This window comes from Eleutherodactylus coqui, chromosome 11 (assembly GCF_035609145.1).
Source record: "Eleutherodactylus coqui strain aEleCoq1 chromosome 11, aEleCoq1.hap1, whole genome shotgun sequence".
NCBI lineage: Eukaryota > Metazoa > Chordata > Amphibia > Anura > Eleutherodactylidae > Eleutherodactylus > Eleutherodactylus coqui.
Window position 1 is genome coordinate 58,039,509 of NC_089847.1, and position 18,459 is coordinate 58,057,967.

At 42.3% G+C, this 18,459-nt stretch overlaps 5 non-coding genes across 5 annotated transcripts; 1 reads left to right on the plus strand and 4 right to left on the minus strand.

Moving 5' to 3' along the window:
- The first annotated feature begins 2,307 nt into the window (after positions 1-2,307).
- TRNAS-GCU (transfer RNA serine (anticodon GCU)) lies at positions 2,308-2,389 on the plus strand. Its single transcript has one exon. It is a non-coding gene; the product is annotated as a tRNA-Ser (tRNA).
- A 5,880-nt stretch (positions 2,390-8,269) lies between these two features.
- TRNAT-AGU (transfer RNA threonine (anticodon AGU)) lies at positions 8,270-8,343 on the minus strand. Its single transcript has one exon. It is a non-coding gene; the product is annotated as a tRNA-Thr (tRNA).
- Positions 8,344-12,145: 3,802 nt separating this feature from the next.
- On the minus strand, positions 12,146-12,219 carry TRNAT-AGU (transfer RNA threonine (anticodon AGU)). Its single transcript has one exon. It is a non-coding gene; the product is annotated as a tRNA-Thr (tRNA).
- Positions 12,220-15,504: 3,285 nt separating this feature from the next.
- Positions 15,505-15,578, minus strand: TRNAT-AGU (transfer RNA threonine (anticodon AGU)). The gene has a single exon. It is a non-coding gene; the product is annotated as a tRNA-Thr (tRNA).
- Positions 15,579-17,744: 2,166 nt separating this feature from the next.
- TRNAT-AGU (transfer RNA threonine (anticodon AGU)) lies at positions 17,745-17,818 on the minus strand. The gene has a single exon. It is a non-coding gene; the product is annotated as a tRNA-Thr (tRNA).
- Between the last annotated feature and the right edge of the window lie 641 nt (positions 17,819-18,459).

The following is an 18,459-nucleotide window of genomic DNA, read 5'->3' on the forward strand; positions in this document are numbered from 1 at the left end:
AGAAAATGAAGCCTAAGAATCATCACGACTGTTTTCCAAATGTGGGTTCGGTAAAGGTACTTTTGTTGACGAGATGGATGAGTGGTTAAGGCGATGGACTGCTAATCCATTGTGCTCTGCATGCATGGGTTCGTATCCCATCCTCGTCGTATGATTACTTTTTGGAAAATTCTCTATGCTCAGCGCAAGCAATGCCCCGAGGAAGAAAATTTACCATCACTGTTCAAGAAGGATGCTATTGAAGTCTCTAAACATATTTACAGGCATTATGTAGCGTATCAGTCAGACAATAGTGAATCGGCACCTCTAATTTATCGTGCCTTATGCCATCCTACATTTTGCAAAACGTTGCAACCATCTACTTGTTAAAACTAAACCAGAGCTGACTCTTTGCCACTCTGGTGGAGTATTCTAGGGATGTGGGACAAGCATCTTTAATGTCATTGGCTAATGAACATCTCCCTTTTGGAAAAAAAAAGCTGATTATTGAGCAGAATGAGAGAACAAGGCACTGCTGAGAGTTGAACTCAGGGTTCCTGTATACTAGACAGGTGCTTTAACCAACTAAGCCACAGCGCCCATGAGCAAAACTGAGGAAAACCAGAAAGATGGCAAGGATGATCCAGGAGAAGAATTTTTAAATGTAGGATGATTTTGAGGAGTGGTTCTAAGTTTTGCTATTTGTCACAGAGATGGCAAATTAAGTGTGAACAGATCCTATGCAGCATGTAGTTTCAGGTGGCTACCACTATAGAACAGCAAGGAAGTCGAGTCCCATCACATACTTGGCAGCAGCATGCAGTTCTCTGTCATTTTGCATCGTGACAATTCTAAATGAAATCGGCTTGGGACGATCCTTTTTGGAAAAGACATGGATAATTTGTCCATAGGTATGTAATCCATGCATTTGCCTTGCATGAATTGTGGCCTGTTTTACTTTAAAAGTTAGATAGAAGGCAGAATTGACAGATTTAGGGAATTCTAGGGAAATGCCAACATAAATGAGAAGCAGAGAGGACTGAATGTTTAGTATTTATGCCATTAGCATGGGTCATCACGTTCGATGTAAAACAAGACCTGCTGAGCCAATGTCTGATGTACGGCACTGTTGCATGTGGAAAGAAAATGAAGCCTCAGAATCATCACGACTGTTTTCCAAATGTGGGTTCGGTAAAGGTACTTTTGTTGACAGGGTGGCCGAGTGGTAAAGGCGATGGACTGCTAATCTATTGTCCTCTGCACGCATGGGTTCGAATCCCATCCTCGTCGTATGATTCCTTTTTGGAAAATTCTCTATGCTCAGCGCAAGCAATGCCCCGAGGGAGAAAATTTACCATCACCGTTCTAGAAGGATGCTATTGAAGTCTCTAAACATATTTACAGGCATTATGTAGCGTATCAGTCAGGCAATAGTGAATCGGAACTTCTAATTTATCGTGCCTTATGCCATCCTACATTTTGCAAAACGTTGCAATCATCTACTTGTTAAAACTAAACCAGAGCTGACTCTTTGCCACTCGGGTGGAGTATTCTAGGGATGTGGAACGAGCATCTTTAATGTCATTGGCTAGTGGACATCTCCCTTTTGGAAAAAAAAACTGATTATTGAGCAGAATAAGAGAACAAGGCACTGCTGAGAGTTGAACTCAGGAGCTCCTGTTTACTAGACAGGCGCTTTAACCAACTAAGCCACAGCGCCCATGAGCAAAACTGTGGAAAACCAGAAAGATGGCAAGGATGATCCAGGAGAAGAATTTTTAAATGTAGGATGATTTTGAGGAGTGGTTCTAAGTTTTGCTATTTGTCACAGAGATGGCAAATTAAGTGTGAACAGATCCTATGCAGCATGTAGTTTCAGGTGGCTACCACTATAGAACAGCAAGGAAGTCGAGTCCCATCACATACTTGGCAGCAGCATGCAGTTCTCTGTCATTTTGCATCGTGACAATTCTAAATGAAATCGGCTTGGGACGATCGTTTTTGGAAAAGACATGGATAATTTGTCCATAGGTATGTAATCCATGCATTTGCCTTGCATGAATTGTGGCCTGTTTTACTTTAAAAGTTAGATAGAAGGCAGAATTGACAGATTTAGGGAATTCTAGGGAAATGCCAATATAAATGAGAAGCAGAGAGGACTGAATGTTTAGTATGTATGCCATTAGCATGGGTCATCACGTTGGATGTAAAACAAGACCTGCTGAGCCAATGTCTGATGTACGTCGCTGTTGCATGTGGAAAGAAAATGAAGCCTTAGAATCATCACGACTGTTTTCCAAATGTGGGTTCGGTAAAGGTACTTTTGTTGACGGGGTGGCCGAGTGGTTAAGGCGATGGACTGCTAATCCATTGTGCTCTGCACGCATGGGTTCGAATCCCATCCTCGTCGTATGATTCCTTTTTGGAAAATTCTCTATGCTCAGCGCAAGCAATGCCCCGAGGAAGAAAATTTACCATCACCGTTAAAGAAGGATGCTATTGAAGTCTCTAAACATATTTACAGGCATTATGTAGCGTATCAGTCAGGCAATAGTGAATCGGCACCTCTAATTTATCGTGCCTTATGCCATCCTACATTTTGCAAAACGTTGCAACCATCTACTTGTTAAAACTAAACCAGAGCTGACTCTTTGCCACTCGGGTGGAGTATTCTAGGGATGTGGAACGAGCATCTTTAATGTCATTGGCTAGTGAACATCTCCCTTTTGGAAAAAAAAACTGATTATTGAGCAGAATAAGAGAACAAGGCACTGCTGAGAGTTGAACTCAGGAGCTCCTGTTTACTAGACAGGCACTTTAACCAACTAAGCCACAGCGCCCATGAGCAAAACTGTGGAAAACCAGAAAGATGGCAAGGATGATCCAGGAGAAGAATTTTTAAATGTAGGATGATTTTGAGGAGTGGTTCTAAGTTTTGCTATTTGTCATAGAGATGGCAAATTAAGTGTGAACAGATCCTATGCAGCATGGAGTTTCAGGTGGCTACCACTATAGAACAGCAAGGAAGTCGAGTCCCATCACATACTTGGCAGCAGCATGCAGTTCTCTGTCATTTTGCATCGTGACAATTCTAAATGAAATCGATTTAGGAATGCTAGGGAAATGCCAACATAAATGAGAAGCAGAGAGGACTGAATGTTTAGTATGTATGCCATTAGCATGGGTCATCACGTTGGATGTAAAACAAGACCTGCTGAGCCAATGTCTGATGTACGGCGCTGTTGCATGTGGAAATAAAATGAAGCCTAAGAATCATCACGACTGTTTTCCAAATGTGGGTTCGGTAAAGGTACTTTTGTTGATGGGGTGGCCGAGTGGTTAAGGCGATGGACTGCTAATCCATTGTGCTCTGCACGCATGGGTTCGAAATCCCATCCTCGTCGTATGATTCCTTTTTGGAAAATTCTCTATGCTCAGCGCAAGCAATGCCCCGAGGAAGAAAATTTACCATCACCGTTCAAGAAGGATGCTATTGAAGTCTCTAAACATTTTTACAGGCATTATGTAGCGTATCAGTCAGGCAATAGTGTATCGGCACCTCTAATTTATCGTGCCTTATGCCATCCTACATTTTGCAAAACGTTGCAACCATCTACTTGTTAAAACTAAACCAGAGCTGACTCTTTGCCACTCGGGTGGAGTATTCTAGGGATGTGGGACGAGCATCTTTAATGTCATTGGCTAGTGAACATCTCCCTTTTGGAAAAAAAAGCTGATTATTGAGCAGAATAAGAGAACAAGGCACTGCTGAGAGTTGAACTCAGGATCTCCTGTTTACTAGACAGGCGCTTTAACCAAATAAGCCACAGCGCCCATGAGCAAAACGGTGGAAAACCAGAAAGATGGCAAGGATGATCCAGGAGAAGAATTTTTAAATGTAGGATGATTTTGAGGAGTGGTTCTAAGTTTTGCTATTTGTCATAGAGATGGCAAATTAAGTGTGAACAGATCCTATGCAGAATGTGGTTTCAGGTGGCTACCACTATAGAACAGCAAGGAAGTCGAGTCCCATCACATACTTGGCAGCAGCATGCAGTTCTCTGTCATTTTGCATCGTGACGATTCTAAATGAAATCAGCTTGGGACGATCCTTTTTGGAAAAGACATGGATAATTTGTCCATAAGTATGTAATCCATGCATTTGCCTTGCATGAATTGTGGCCTGTTTTACTTTAAAAGTTAGATAGAAGACAGAATTGACAGATTTAGGGAATGCTAGGGAAATGCCAACATAAATGAGAAGCAGAGAGGACTGAATGTTTAGTATTTATGCCATTAGCATGGGTCATCACGTTGGATGTAAAACAAGACCTGCTGAGCCAATGTCTGATGTACGGCGCTGTTGCATGTGGAAAGAAAATGAAACCTAAGAATCATCACGACTGTTTTCCAAATGTGGGTTCGGTAAAGGTACTTTTGTTGACGGGGTGGCTGAGTGGTTAAGCCGATGGACTGCTAACCCATTGTGCTCTGCACGCATGTGTTCGAATCCCATCCTCGTCGTATGATTCCATTTTGGAAAATTCTCTATGCTCAGCGCAAGCAATGCCCCGAGGAAGAAAATTTACCATCACTGTTCAAGAAGGGTGCTATTCAAGTCTCTAAACATATTTACAGGCATTATGTAGCGTATCAGTCAGGCAATAGTGAATCCACTCCTCTAATTTATCGTGCCTTATGCCATCCTACATTTTGCAAAACTTTGCAACCATCTACTTGTTAAAACTAAACCAGAGCTGACTCTTTGTCACTCGGGTGGAGTATTCTAGGGATGTGGGACGAGCATCTTTAATGTCATTGGCTAGTGAACATCTCCCTTTTGGAAAAAAAAGCTGATTATTGAGCAGAATAAGAGAACAAGGCACTGCTGAGAGTTGAACTCAGGATCTCCTGTTTAATAAAGAGGCGCTTAAACCAACCAAGCCACAGCGCCCATGAGCAAAACTGTGGAAAACCAGAAAGATGGCAAAGATGATCCAGGAGAAGAATTTTTAAATGTAGGATGATTTTGTGGAGTGGTTCTAAGTTTTGCTATTTGTCACAGAGGTGGCAAATTAAGTGTGAACAGATCCTATGCAGCATGTAGTTTCAGGTGGCTGCCACTATAGAACAGCAAGGAAGTCGAGTCCCGTCCCTTACTTGGTAGCAGCATGCAGTTCTCTGTCATTTTGCATCGTGACAATTCTAAATGAAATCGGCTTGGGACGATCCTTTTTGGAAAAGACATGGATAATTTGTCAGTGTGCAGCGAAAGTTGGAATGGCATCAAGTGCTGGGAATTTTCGGGTTCCATAGGTATGTAATCCATGCATTTGCCTTGCATGAATTGTGGCCTGTTTTACTTTAAAAGTTAGATAGAAGAAAGAATTGACAGATTTAGGGAATGCTAGGGAAATGCCAACATAAATGAGAAGCAGAGAGGACTGAATGTTTAGTATTTATGCCATTAGCATGGGTCATCACGTTGGATGTAAAACAAGACCTGCTGAGCCAATGTCTGATGTACGGCGCTGTTGCATGTGGAAAGAAAATGAAACCTAAGAATCATCACGACTGTTTTCCAAATGTGGGTTCGGTAAAGGTACTTTCGTTGTCGGGTGGCTGAGTGGTTAAGGCGATGGACTGCTAACCCATTGTGCTCTGCACGCATGGGTTCGAATCCCATCCTCGTCGTATGATTCAATTTTGGAAAATTCTCTATGCTCAGTGCAAGCTATTGCCCGAGGAAGAAAATTTACCATCACTGTTCAAGAAGGGTGCTATTGAAGTCTCTAAACATATTTACAGGCATTATGTAGCGTATCAGTCAGGCAATAGTGAATCCACTCCTCTAATTTATCGTGCCTTATGCCATCCTACATTTTGCAAAACTTTGCAACCATCTACTTGTTAAAACTAAACCAGAGCTGACTCTTTGTCACTCGGGTGGAGTATTCTAGGGATGTGGGACGAGCATCTTTAATGTCATTGGCTAGTGAACATCTCCCTTTTGGAATAAAAAGCTGATTATTGAGCAGAATAAGAGAACAAGGCACTGCTGACAGTTGAACTCAGGATCTCCTGTTTACTAGACAGGCGCTTTAACCAACTAAGCCACAGTGCCCATGAGCAAAACTGTGGAAAACCAGAAAGATGGCAAAGATGATCCAGGAGAAGAATTTTTAAATGTAGGATGATTTTGTGGAGTGGTTCTAAGTTTTGCTATTTGTCACAGAAATGGCAAATTAAGTGTGAACAGATCCTATGCAGCATGTAGTTTCAGGTGGCTACCACTATAGAACAGCAAGGAAGTCGAGTCCCATCACATACTTGGCAGCAGCATGCAGTTCTCTGTCATTTTGCATCGTGACAATTCTAAATGAAATCGGCTTGGGACGATCGTTTTTGGAAAAGACATGGATAATTTGTCCATAGGTATGTAATCCATGCATTTGCCTTGCATGAATTGTGGCCTGTTTTACTTTAAAAGTTAGATAGAAGACAGAACTGACAGATTTAGGGAATGCTAGGGAAATGCCAACATAAATGAGAAGCAGAGAGGACTGAATGTTTAGTATTTATGCCATTAGCATGGGTCACCACGTTGGATGTAAAACAAGACCTGCTGAGCCAATGTCTGATGTACAGCGTTGTTGCATGTGGAAAGAAAATGAAACCTAAGAATCATCACGACTGTTTTCCAAATGTGGGTTCGGTAAAGGTACTTTCGTTGTCGGGGTGGCTGAGTGGTTAAGGCGATGGACTGCTAACCCATTGTGCTCTGCACGCATGGGTTCGAATCCCATCCTCGTCGTATGATTCAATTTTGGAAAATTCTCTATGCTCAGTGCAAGCTATTGCCCGAGGAAGAAAATTTACCATCACTGTTCAAGAAGGGTGCTATTGAAGTCTCTAAACATATTTACAGGCATTATGTAGCGTATCAGTCAGGCAATAGTGAATCCACTCCTCTAATTTATCGTGCCTTATGCCATCCTACATTTTGCAAAACTTTGCAACCATCTACTTGTTAAAACTAAACCAGAGCTGACTCTTTGTCACTCGGGTGGAGTATTCTAGGGATGTGGGACGAGCATCTTTAATGTCATTGGCTAGTGAACATCTCCCTTTTGGAATAAAAAGCTGATTATTGAGCAGAATAAGAGAACAAGGCACTGCTGACAGTTGAACTCAGGATCTCCTGTTTACTAGACAGGCGCTTTAACCAACTAAGCCACAGTGCCCATGAGCAAAACTGTGGAAAACCAGAAAGATGGCAAAGATGATCCAGGAGAAGAATTTTTAAATGTAGGATGATTTTGTGGAGTGGTTCTAAGTTTTGCTATTTGTCACAGAAATGGCAAATTAAGTGTGAACAGATCCTATGCAGCATGTAGTTTCAGGTGGCTGCCACTATAGAACAGCAAGGAAGTCGAGTCCCGTCCCATACTTGGTAGCAGCATGCAGTTCTCTGTCATTTTGCATCGTGACAATTCTAAATGAAATCGGCTTGGGACGATCGTTTTTGGAAAAGACATGGATAATTTGTCCATAGGTATGTAATCCATGCATTTGCCTTGCATGAATTGTGGCCTGTTTTACTTTAAAAGTTAGATAGAAGACAGAACTGACAGATTTAGGGAATGCTAGGGAAATGCCAACATAAATGAGAAGCAGAGAGGACTGAATGTTTAGTATTTATGCCATTAGCATGGGTCATCACGTTGGATGTAAAACAAGACCTGCTGAGCCAATGTCTGATGTACGGCGCTGTTGCATGTGGAAAGAAAATGAAACCTAAGAATCATCACGACTGTTTTCCAAATGTGGGTTCGGTAAAGGTACCTTTGTTGACGGGGTGGCTGAGTGGTTAAGGCGATGGAATGCTAATCCATTGTGCTCTGCACGCATGGGTTCGAATCCCATCCTCGTCGTATGATTCCATTTTGGAAAATTCTCTATGCTCAGTGCAAGCAATTCCCCGAGGAAGAAAATTTACCATCACCGTTCAAGAAGGATGCTATTGAAGTCTCTAAACATATTTACAGGCATTGTGTAGCGTATCAGTCAGGCAATAGTGAATCCGCACCTCTAATTTATCGTGCCTTATGCCATCCTACATTTTGCAAAACTTTGCAACCATCTACTTGTTAAAACTAAACCAGAGCTGACTCTTTGCCACTCGGGTGGAGTATTCTAGGGATGTGGGACGAGCATCTTTAATGTCATTGGCTAGTGAACATCTCCCTTTTGGAAAAAAAAGCTGATTATTGAGCAGAATAAGAGAACAAGGCACTGCTGAGAGTTGAACTCAGGATCTCCTGTTTACTAGACAGGCGCTTTAACCAACTAAGCCACAGTGCCCATGAGCAAAACTGTGGAAAACCAGAAAGATGGCAAAGATGATCCAGGAGAAGAATTTTTAAATGTAGGATGATTTTGTGGAGTGGTTCTAAGTTTTGCTATTTGTCACAGAGATGGCAAATTAAGTGTGAACAGATCCTATGCAGCATGTAGTTTCAGGTGGCTGCCACTATAGAACAGCAAGGAAGTCGAGTCCCGTCCCATACTTGGTAGCAGCATGCAGTTCTCTGTCATTTTGCATCGTGACAATTCTAAATGAAATCGGCTTGGGACGATCGTTTTTGGAAAAGACATGGATAATTTGTCCATAGGTATGTAATCCATGCATTTGCCTTGCATGAATTGTGGCCTGTTTTACTTTAAAAGTTAGATAGAAGACAGAACTGACAGATTTAGGGAATGCTAGGGAAATGCCAACATAAATGAGAAGCAGAGAGGACTGAATGTTTAGTATTTATGCCATTAGCATGGGTCACCACGTTGGATGTAAAACAAGACCTGCTGAGCCAATGTCTGATGTACGGCGCTGTTGCATGTGGAAAGAAAATGAAACCTAAGAATCATCACGACTGTTTTCCAAATGTGGGTTCGGTAAAGGTACTTTTGTTGACGGGGTGGCTGAGTGGTTAAGGTAATGGATTGCTAATCCATTGTGCTCTGCACGCATGGGTTCGAACCCCATCCTCGCCGTATGATTCCATTTTGGAAAATTCTCTATGCTCAGTGCAAGCAATTCCCCGAGGAAGAAAATTTACCATCACCGTTCAAGAAGGATGCTATTGAAGTCTCTAAACATATTTACAGGCATTATGTAGCGTATCAGTCAGGCAGTAGTGAATCGGGACCTCTAATTTATCGTGCCTTATGCCATCCTACATTTTGCAAAACGTTGCAACCATCTACTTGTTAAAACTAAACCAGAGCTGACTCTTTGTCACTCGGGTGGAGTATTCTAGGGATGTGGGACGAGCATCTTTAATGTCATTGGCTAGTGAACATCTCCCTTTTGGAAAAAAAAGCTGATTATTGAGCAGAATAAGAGAACAAGGCACTGCTGAGAGTTGAACTCAGGATCTCCTGTTTACTAGACAGGCGCTTTAACAAACTAAGCCACAGCGCCCATGAGCAAAACTGTGGAAAACCAGAAAGATGGCAATGATGATCCAGGAGAAGAATTTTTAAATGTAGGATGATTTTGAGGAGTGGTTCTAAGTTTTGCTATTTGTCATAGAGATGGCAAATTAAAGGAGATGTCCCGCGCCGAAACGGGTTTTTTTTTTTTTAAACCCCCCCCCCGTTCGGCGCGAGACAACCCCGATGCAGGGGTTAAAAAAACCACCCGCACAGCGCTTACCTGAATCCCGGCGGTCCGGTGACTTCAATACTTACCGCTGAAGATGGCCGCCGGGATCCTCTATCTTCGTGGACCGCAGCTCTTCTGTGCGGTCCACTGCCGATTCCAGCCTCCTGATTGGCTGGAATCGGCACGTGACGGGGCGGAGCTACACGGAGCTACACGGAGCCCCATAGAGAACAGCAGAAGACCCGGACTGCGCAAGCGCGGCTAATTTGGCCATCGGAGGCCAAAAATTAGTCGGCACCATGGAGACCAGGACGCTAGCAACGGAGCAGGTAAGTAAAAAACTTTTTATAACTTCTGTATGGCTCATAATTAATGCACAATGTATATTACAAAGTGCATTATTATGGCCATACAGAAGTGTATAACCCCACTTGCTGCCTCGGGACATCTCCTTTAAGTGTGAACAGATCCTATGCAGAATGTGGTTTCAGGTGGCTACCACTATAGAACAGCAAGGAAGTCGAGTCCCATCACATACTTGGCAGCAGCATGCAGTTCTCTGTCATTTTGCATCGTGACGATTCTAAATGAAATCGGCTTGGGACGATCCTTTTTCGAAAAGACATGGATAATTTGTCCATAGGTATGTAATCCATGCATTTGCCTTGCATGAATTGTGGCCTGTTTTACTTTAAAAGTTAGATAGAAGACAGAATTGACAGATTTAGGGAATGCTAGGGAAATGCCAACATAAATGAGAAGCAGAGAGGACTGAATGTTTAGTATTTATGCCATTAGCATGGGTCACCACGTTGGATGTAAAACAAGACCTGCTGAGCCAATGTCTGATGTACGGCGCTGTTGCATGTGGAAAGAAAATGAAACCTAAGAATCATCACGACTGTTTTCCAAATGTGGGTTCGGTAAAGGTACTTTTGTTGTCGGGGTGGCTGAGTGGTTAAGGCGATGGACTGCTAACCCATTGTGCTCTGCACGCATGGGTTCGAATCCCATCCTCGTCGTATGATTCAATTTTGGAAAATTCTCTATGCTCAGCGCAAGCAATTCCCCGAGGAAGAAAATTTACCATCACTGTTCAAGAAGGGTGCTATTAAAGTCTCTAAACATATTTACAGGCATTATGTAGCGTATCAGTCAGGCAGTAGTGAATCGGGACCTCTAATTTATCGTGCCTTATGCCATCCTACATTTTGCAAAACATTGCAACCATCTACTTGTTAAAACTAAACCAGAGCTGACTCTTTGTCACTCAGGTGGAGTATTCTAGGGATGTGGGACGAGCATCTTTAATGTCATTGGCTGGTGAACATCTCTCTTTTGGAAAAAAAAGCTGATTATTGAGCAGAATAAGAGAACAAGGCACTGCTGAGAGTTGAACTCAGGATCTCCTGTTTACTAGACAGGCGCTTTAACCAACTAAGCCACAGCGCCCATGAGCAAAACTGTGGAAAACCAGAAAGATGGCAAGGATGATCCAGGAGAAGAATTTTTAAATGTAGGATGATTTTGTGGAGTGGTTCTAAGTTTTGCTATTTGTCACAGAGATGGCAAATTAAGTGTGAACAGATCCTATGCAGCATGTAGTTTCAGGTGGCTGCCACTATAGAACAGCAAGGAAGTCGAGTCCCGTCCCATACTTGGTAGCAGCATGCAGTTCTCTGTCATTTTGCATCGTGACAATTCTAAATGAAATCGGCTTGGGACGATCCTTTTTGGAAAAGACATGGATAATTTGTCCATAGGTATGTAATCCATGCATTTGCCTTGCATGAATTGTGGCCTGTTTTACTTTAAAAGTTAGATAGAAGACAGAACTGACAGATTTAGGGAATGCTAGGGAAATGCCAACATAAATGAGAAGCAGAGAGGACTGAATGTTTAGTATTTATGCCATTAGCATGGGTCACCACGTTGGATGTAAAACAAGACCTGCTGAGCCAATGTCTGATGTACGGCGCTGTTGCATGTGGAAAGAAAATGAAACCTAAGAATCATCACGACTGTTTTCCAAATGTGGGTTCGGTAAAGGTACTTTTGTTGACGGGGTGGCTGAGTGGTTAAGGCGATGGACTGCTAACCCATTGTGCTCTGCACGCATGGGTTCGAATCCCATCCTCGTCGTATGATTCAATTTTGGAAAATTCTCTATGCTCAGTGCAAGCTATTGCCCGAGGAAGAAAATTTACCATCACTGTTCAAGAAGGGTGCTATTGAAGTCTCTAAACATATTTACAGGCATTATGTAGCGTATCAGTCAGGCAATAGTGAATCCACTCCTCTAATTTATCGTGCCTTATGCCATCCTACATTTTGCAAAACTTTGCAACCATCTACTTGTTAAAACTAAACCAGAGCTGACTCTTTGTCACTCGGGTGGAGTATTCTAGGGATGTGGGACGAGCATCTTTAATGTCATTGGCTAGTGAACATCTCCCTTTTGGAAAAAAAAAGCTGATTATTGAGCAGAATAAGAGAACAAGGCACTGCTGAGAGTTGAACTCAGGATCTCCTGTTTACTAGACAGGCGCTTTAACCAACTAAGCCACAGTGCCCATGAGCAAAACTGTGGAAAACCAGAAAGATGGCAAAGATGATCCAGGAGAAGAATTTTTAAATGTAGGATGATTTTGTGGAGTGGTTCTAAGTTTTGCTATTTGTCACAGAGATGGCAAATTAAGTGTGAACAGATCCTATGCAGCATGTAGTTTCAGGTGGCTGCCACTATAGAACAGCAAGGAAGTCGAGTCCCGTCCCATACTTGGTAGCAGCATGCAGTTCTCTGTCATTTTGCATCGTGACAATTCTAAATGAAATCGGCTTGGGACGATCGTTTTTGGAAAAGACATGGATAATTTGTCCATAGGTATGTAATCCATGCATTTGCCTTGCATGAATTGTGGCCTGTTTTACTTTAAAAGTTAGATAGAAGACAGAACTGACAGATTTAGGGAATGCTAGGGAAATGCCAACATAAATGAGAAGCAGAGAGGACTGAATGTTTAGTATTTATGCCATTAGCATGGGTCACCACGTTGGATGTAAAACAAGACCTGCTGAGCCAATGTCTGATGTACGGCGCTGTTGCATGTGGAAAGAAAATGAAACCTAAGAATCATCACGACTGTTTTCCAAATGTGGGTTCGGTAAAGGTACCTTTGTTGACGGGGTGGCTGAGTGGTTAAGGCGGTGGATTGCTAATCCATTGTGCTCTGCACGCATGGGTTCGAATCCCATCCTCGTCGTATGATTCCATTTTGGAAAATTCTCTATGCTCAGTGCAAGCAATTCCCCGAGGAAGAAAATTTACCATCACCGTTCAAGAAGGATGCTATTGAAGTCTCTAAACATATTTACAGGCATTGTGTAGCGTATCAGTCAGGCAATAGTGAATCCGCACCTCTAATTTATCGTGCCTTATGCCATCCTACATTTTGCAAAACTTTGCAACCATCTACTTGTTAAAACTAAACCAGAGCTGACTCTTTGCCACTCGGGTGGAGTATTCTAGGGATGTGGGACGAGCATCTTTAATGTCATTGGCTAGTGAACATCTCCCTTTTGGAAAAAAAGCTGATTATTGAGCAGAATAAGAGAACAAGGCACTGCTGAGAGTTGAACTCAGGATCTCCTGTTTACTAGACAGGCGCTTTAACCAACTAAGCCACAGCGCCCATGAGCAAAACTGTGGAAAACCAGAAAGATGGCAAAGATGATCCAGGAGAAGAATTTTTAAATGTAGGATGATTTTGTGGAGTGGTTCTAAGTTTTGCTATTTGTCACAGAGATGGCAAATTAAGTGTGAACAGATCCTATGCAGCATGTAGTTTCAGGTGGCTGCCACTATAGAACAGCAAGTAAGTCGAGTCCCGTCCCATACTTGGTAGCAGCATGCAGTTCTCTGTCATTTTGCATCGTGACAATTCTAAATGAAATCGGCTTGGGACGATCGTTTTTGGAAAAGACATGGATAATTTGTCCATAGGTATGTAATCCATGCATTTGCCTTGCATGAATTGTGGCCTGTTTTACTTTAAAAGTTAGATAGAAGACAGAACTGACAGATTTAGGGAATGCTAGGGAAATGCCAACATAAATGAGAAGCAGAGAGGACTGAATGTTTAGTATTTATGCCATTAGCATGGGTCACCACGTTGGATGTAAAACAAGACCTGCTGAGCCAATGTCTGATGTACGGCGCTGTTGCATGTGGAAAGAAAATGAAACCTAAGAATCATCACGACTGTTTTCCAAATGTGGGTTCGGTAAAGGTACTTTTGTTGACGGGGTGGCTGAGTGGTTAAGGCAATGGATTGCTAATCCATTGTGCTCTGCACGCATGGGTTCGAATCCCATCCTCGTCGTATGATTCCATTTTGGAAAATTCTCTATGCTCAGTGCAAGCAATTCCCCGAGGAAGAAAATTTACCATCACCGTTCAAGAAGGATGCTATTGAAGTCTCTAAACATATTTACAGGCATTATGTAGCGTATCAGTCAGGCAGTAGTGAATCGGGACCTCTAATTTATCGTGCCTTATGCCATCCTGCATTTTGCAAAACGTTGCAACCATCTACTTGTTAAAACTAAACCAGAGCTGACTCTTTGCCACTCGGGTGGAGTATTCTAGGGATGTGGGACGAGCATCTTTAATGTCATTGGCTAGTGAACATCTCCCTTTTGGAAAAAAAAGCTGATTATTGAGCAGAATAAGAGAACAAGGCACTGCTGAGAGTTGAACTCAGGATCTCCTGTTTACTAGACAGGCGCTTTAACAAACTAAGCCACAGCGCCCATGAGCAAAACTGTGGAAAACCAGAAAGATGGCAATGATGATCCAGGAGAAGAATTTTTAAATGTAGGATGATTTTGAGGAGTGGTTCTAAGTTTTGCTATTTGTCATAGAGATGGCAAATTAAGTGTGAACATATCCTATACAGAATGTGGTTTCAGGTGGCTACCACTATAGAACAGCAAGGAAGTCGAGTCCCATCACATACTTGGCAGCAGCATGCAGTTCTCTGTCATTTTGCATCGTGACGATTCTAAATGAAATCGGCTTGGGACGATCCTTTTTGGAAAAGACATGGATAATTTGTCCATAGGTATGTAATCCATGCATTTGCCTTGCATGAATTGTGCCCTGTTTTACTTTAAAAGTTAGATAGAAGACAGAATTGACAGATTTAGGGAATGCTAGGGAAATGCCAACATAAATGAGAAGCAGAGAGGACTGAATGTTTAGTATTTATGCCATTAGCATGGGTCACCACGTTGGATGTAAAACAAGACCTGCTGAGCCAATGTCTGATGTACGGCGCTGTTGCATGTGGAAAGAAAATGAAACCTAAGAATCATCACGACTGTTTTCCAAATGTGGGTTCGGTAAAGGTACTTTTGTTGACGGGGTGGCCGAGTGGTTAAGGCGATGGACTGCTAATCCATTGTGCTCTGCACGCATGGGATCGAATCCCATCCTCGTCGTATGATTCAATTTTGGAAAATTCTCTATGCTCAGTGCAAGCTATTGCCCGAGGAAGAAAATTTACCATCACTGTTCAAGAAGGATGCTATTGAAGTCTCTAAACATATTTACAGGCATTATGTAGCGTATCAGTCAGGCAATAGTGAATCCACTCCTCTAATTTATCGTGCCTTATGCCATCCTACATTTTGCAAAACTTTGCAACCATCTACTTGTTAAAACTAAACCAGAGCTGACTCTTTGTCACTCGGGTGGAGTATTCTAGGGATGTGGGACGAGCATCTTTAATGTCATTGGCTAGTGAACATCTCCCTTTTGGAAAAAAAAGCTGATTATTGAGCAGAATAAGAGAACAAGGCACTGCTGAGAGTTGAACTCAGGATCTCCTGTTTACTAGACAGGCGCTTTAACCAACTAAGCCACAGTGCCCATGAGCAAAACTGTGGAAAACCAGAAAGATGGCAAAGATGATCCAGGAGAAGAATTTTTAAATGTAGGATGATTTTGTGGAGTGGTTCTAAGTTTTGCTATTTGTCACAGAGATGGCAAATTAAGTGTGAACAGATCCTATGCAGCATGTAGTTTCAGGTGGCTGCCACTATAGAACAGCAAGTAAGTCGAGTCCCGTCCCATACTTGGTAGCAGCATGCAGTTCTCTGTCATTTTGCATCGTGACAATTCTAAATGAAATCGGCTTGGGACGATCGTTTTTGGAAAAGACATGGATAATTTGTCCATAGGTATGTAATCCATGCATTTGCCTTGCATGAATTGTGGCCTGTTTTACTTTAAAAGTTAGATAGAAGACAGAACTGACAGATTTAGGGAATGCTAGGGAAATGCCAACATAAATGAGAAGCAGAGAGGACTGAATGTTTAGTATTTATGCCATTAGCATGGGTCACCACGTTGGATGTAAAACAAGACCTGCTGAGCCAATGACTGATGTACGGCGCTGTTGCATGCGGAAAGAAAATGAAACCTAAGAATCATCACGACTGTTTTCCAAATGTGGGTTCGGTAAAGGTACTTTCGTTGTCGGGGTGGCTGAGTGGTTAAGGCGATGGACTGCTAACCCATTGTGCTCTGCACGCATGGGTTCGAATCCCATCCTCGTCGTATGATTCAATTTTGGAAAATTCTCTATGCTCAGCGCAAGCAATTCCCCGAGGAAGAAAATTTACCATCACTGTTCAAGAAGGGTGCTATAAAAGTTTCTAAACATATTTACAGGCATTATGTAGCGTATCAGTCAGGCAGTAGTGAATCGGGACCTCTAATTTATCGTGCCTTATGCCATCCTACATTTTGCAAAACTTTGCAACCATCTACTTGTTAAAACTAAACCAGAGCTGACTCTTTGTCACTCGGGTGGAGTATTCTAGGGATGTGGGACGAGCATCTTTAATGTCATTGGCTAGTGAACATCTCCCTTTTGGAAAAAAAAGCTGATTATTGAGCAGAATAAGAGAACAAGGCACTCCTGAGAGTTGAACTCAGGATCTCCTGTTTACTAGACAGGCGCTTTAACCAACTAAGCCACAGCGCCCATGAGCAAAACTGTGGAAAACCAGAAAGATGGCAATGATGATCCAGGAGAAGAATTTTTAAATGTAGGATGATTTTGAGGAGTGGTTCTAAGTTTTGCTATTTGTCATAGAGATGGCAAATTAAGTGTGAACAGATCCTATGCAGAATGTGGTTTCAGGTGGCTACCACTATAGAACAGCAAGGAAGTCGAGTCCCATCACATACTTGGCAGCAGCATGCAGTTCTCTGTCATTTTGCATCGTGACAATTCTAAATGAAATCGGCTTGGGACGATCGTTTTTGGAAAAGACATGGATAATTTGTCCATAGGTATGTAATCCATGCATTTGCCTTGCATGAATTGTGGCCTGTTTTACTTTAAAAGTTAGATAGAAGACAGAACTGACAGATTTAGGGAATGCTAGGGAAATGCCAACATAAATGAGAAGCAGAGAGGACTGAATGTTTAGTATTTATGCCATTAGCATGGGTCACCACGTTGGATGTAAAACAAGACCTGCTGAGCCAATGTCTGATGTACGGCGCTGTTGCATGTGGAAAGAAAATGAAACCTAAGAATCATCACGACTGTTTTCCAAATGTGGGTTCGGTAAAGGTACCTTTGTTGACGGGGTGGCTGAGTGGTTAAGGCGATGGATTGCTAATCCATTGTGCTCTGCACGCATGGGTTCGAATCCCATCCTCGTCGTATGATTCCATTTTGGAAAATTCTCTATGCTCAGTGCAAGCAATTCCCCGAGGAACAAAATTTACCATCACCGTTCAAGAAGGATGCTATTGAAGTCTCTAAACATATTTACAGGCATTGTGTAGCGTATCAGTCAGGCAATAGTGAATCCGCACCTCTAATTTATCGTGCCTTATGCCATCCTACATTTTGCAAAACTTTGCAACCATCTACTTGTTAAAACTAAACCAGAGCTGACTCTTTGCCACTCGGGTGGAGTATTCTAGGGATGTGGGACGAGCATCTTTAATGTCATTGGCTAGTGAACATCTCCCTTTTGGAAAAAAAAGCTGATTATTGAGCAGAATAAGAGAACAAGGCACTGCTGAGAGTTGAACTCAGGATCTCCTGTTTACTAGACAGGCGCTTTAACCAACTAAGCCACAGTGCCCATGAGCAAAACTGTGGAAAACCAGAAAGATGGCAAAGATGATCCAGGAGAAGAATTTTTAAATGTAGGATGATTTTGTGGAGTGGTTCTAAGTTTTGCTATTTGTCACAGAGATGGCAAATTAAGTGTGAACAGATCCTATGCAGCATGTAGTTTCAGGTGGCTGCCACTATAGAACAGCAAGTAAGTCGAGTCCCGTCCCATACTTGGTAGCAGCATGCAGTTCTCTGTCATTTTGCATCGTGACAATTCTAAATGAAATCGGCTTGGGACGATCGTTTTTGGAAAAGACATGGATAATTTGTCCATAGGTATGTAATCCATGCATTTGCCTTGCATGAATTGTGGCCTGTTTTACTTTAAAAGTTAGATAGAAGACAGAACTGACAGATTTAGGGAATGCTAGGGAAATGCCAACATAAATGAGAAGCAGAGAGGACTGAATGTTTAGTATTTATGCCATTAGCATGGGTCACCACGTTGGATGTAAAACAAGACCTGCTGAGCCAATGACTGATGTACGGCGCTGTTGCATGCGGAAAGAAAATGAAACCTAAGAATCATCACGACTGTTTTCCAAATGTGGGTTCGGTAAAGGTACTTTCGTTGTCGGGGTGGCTGAGTGGTTAAGGCGATGGACT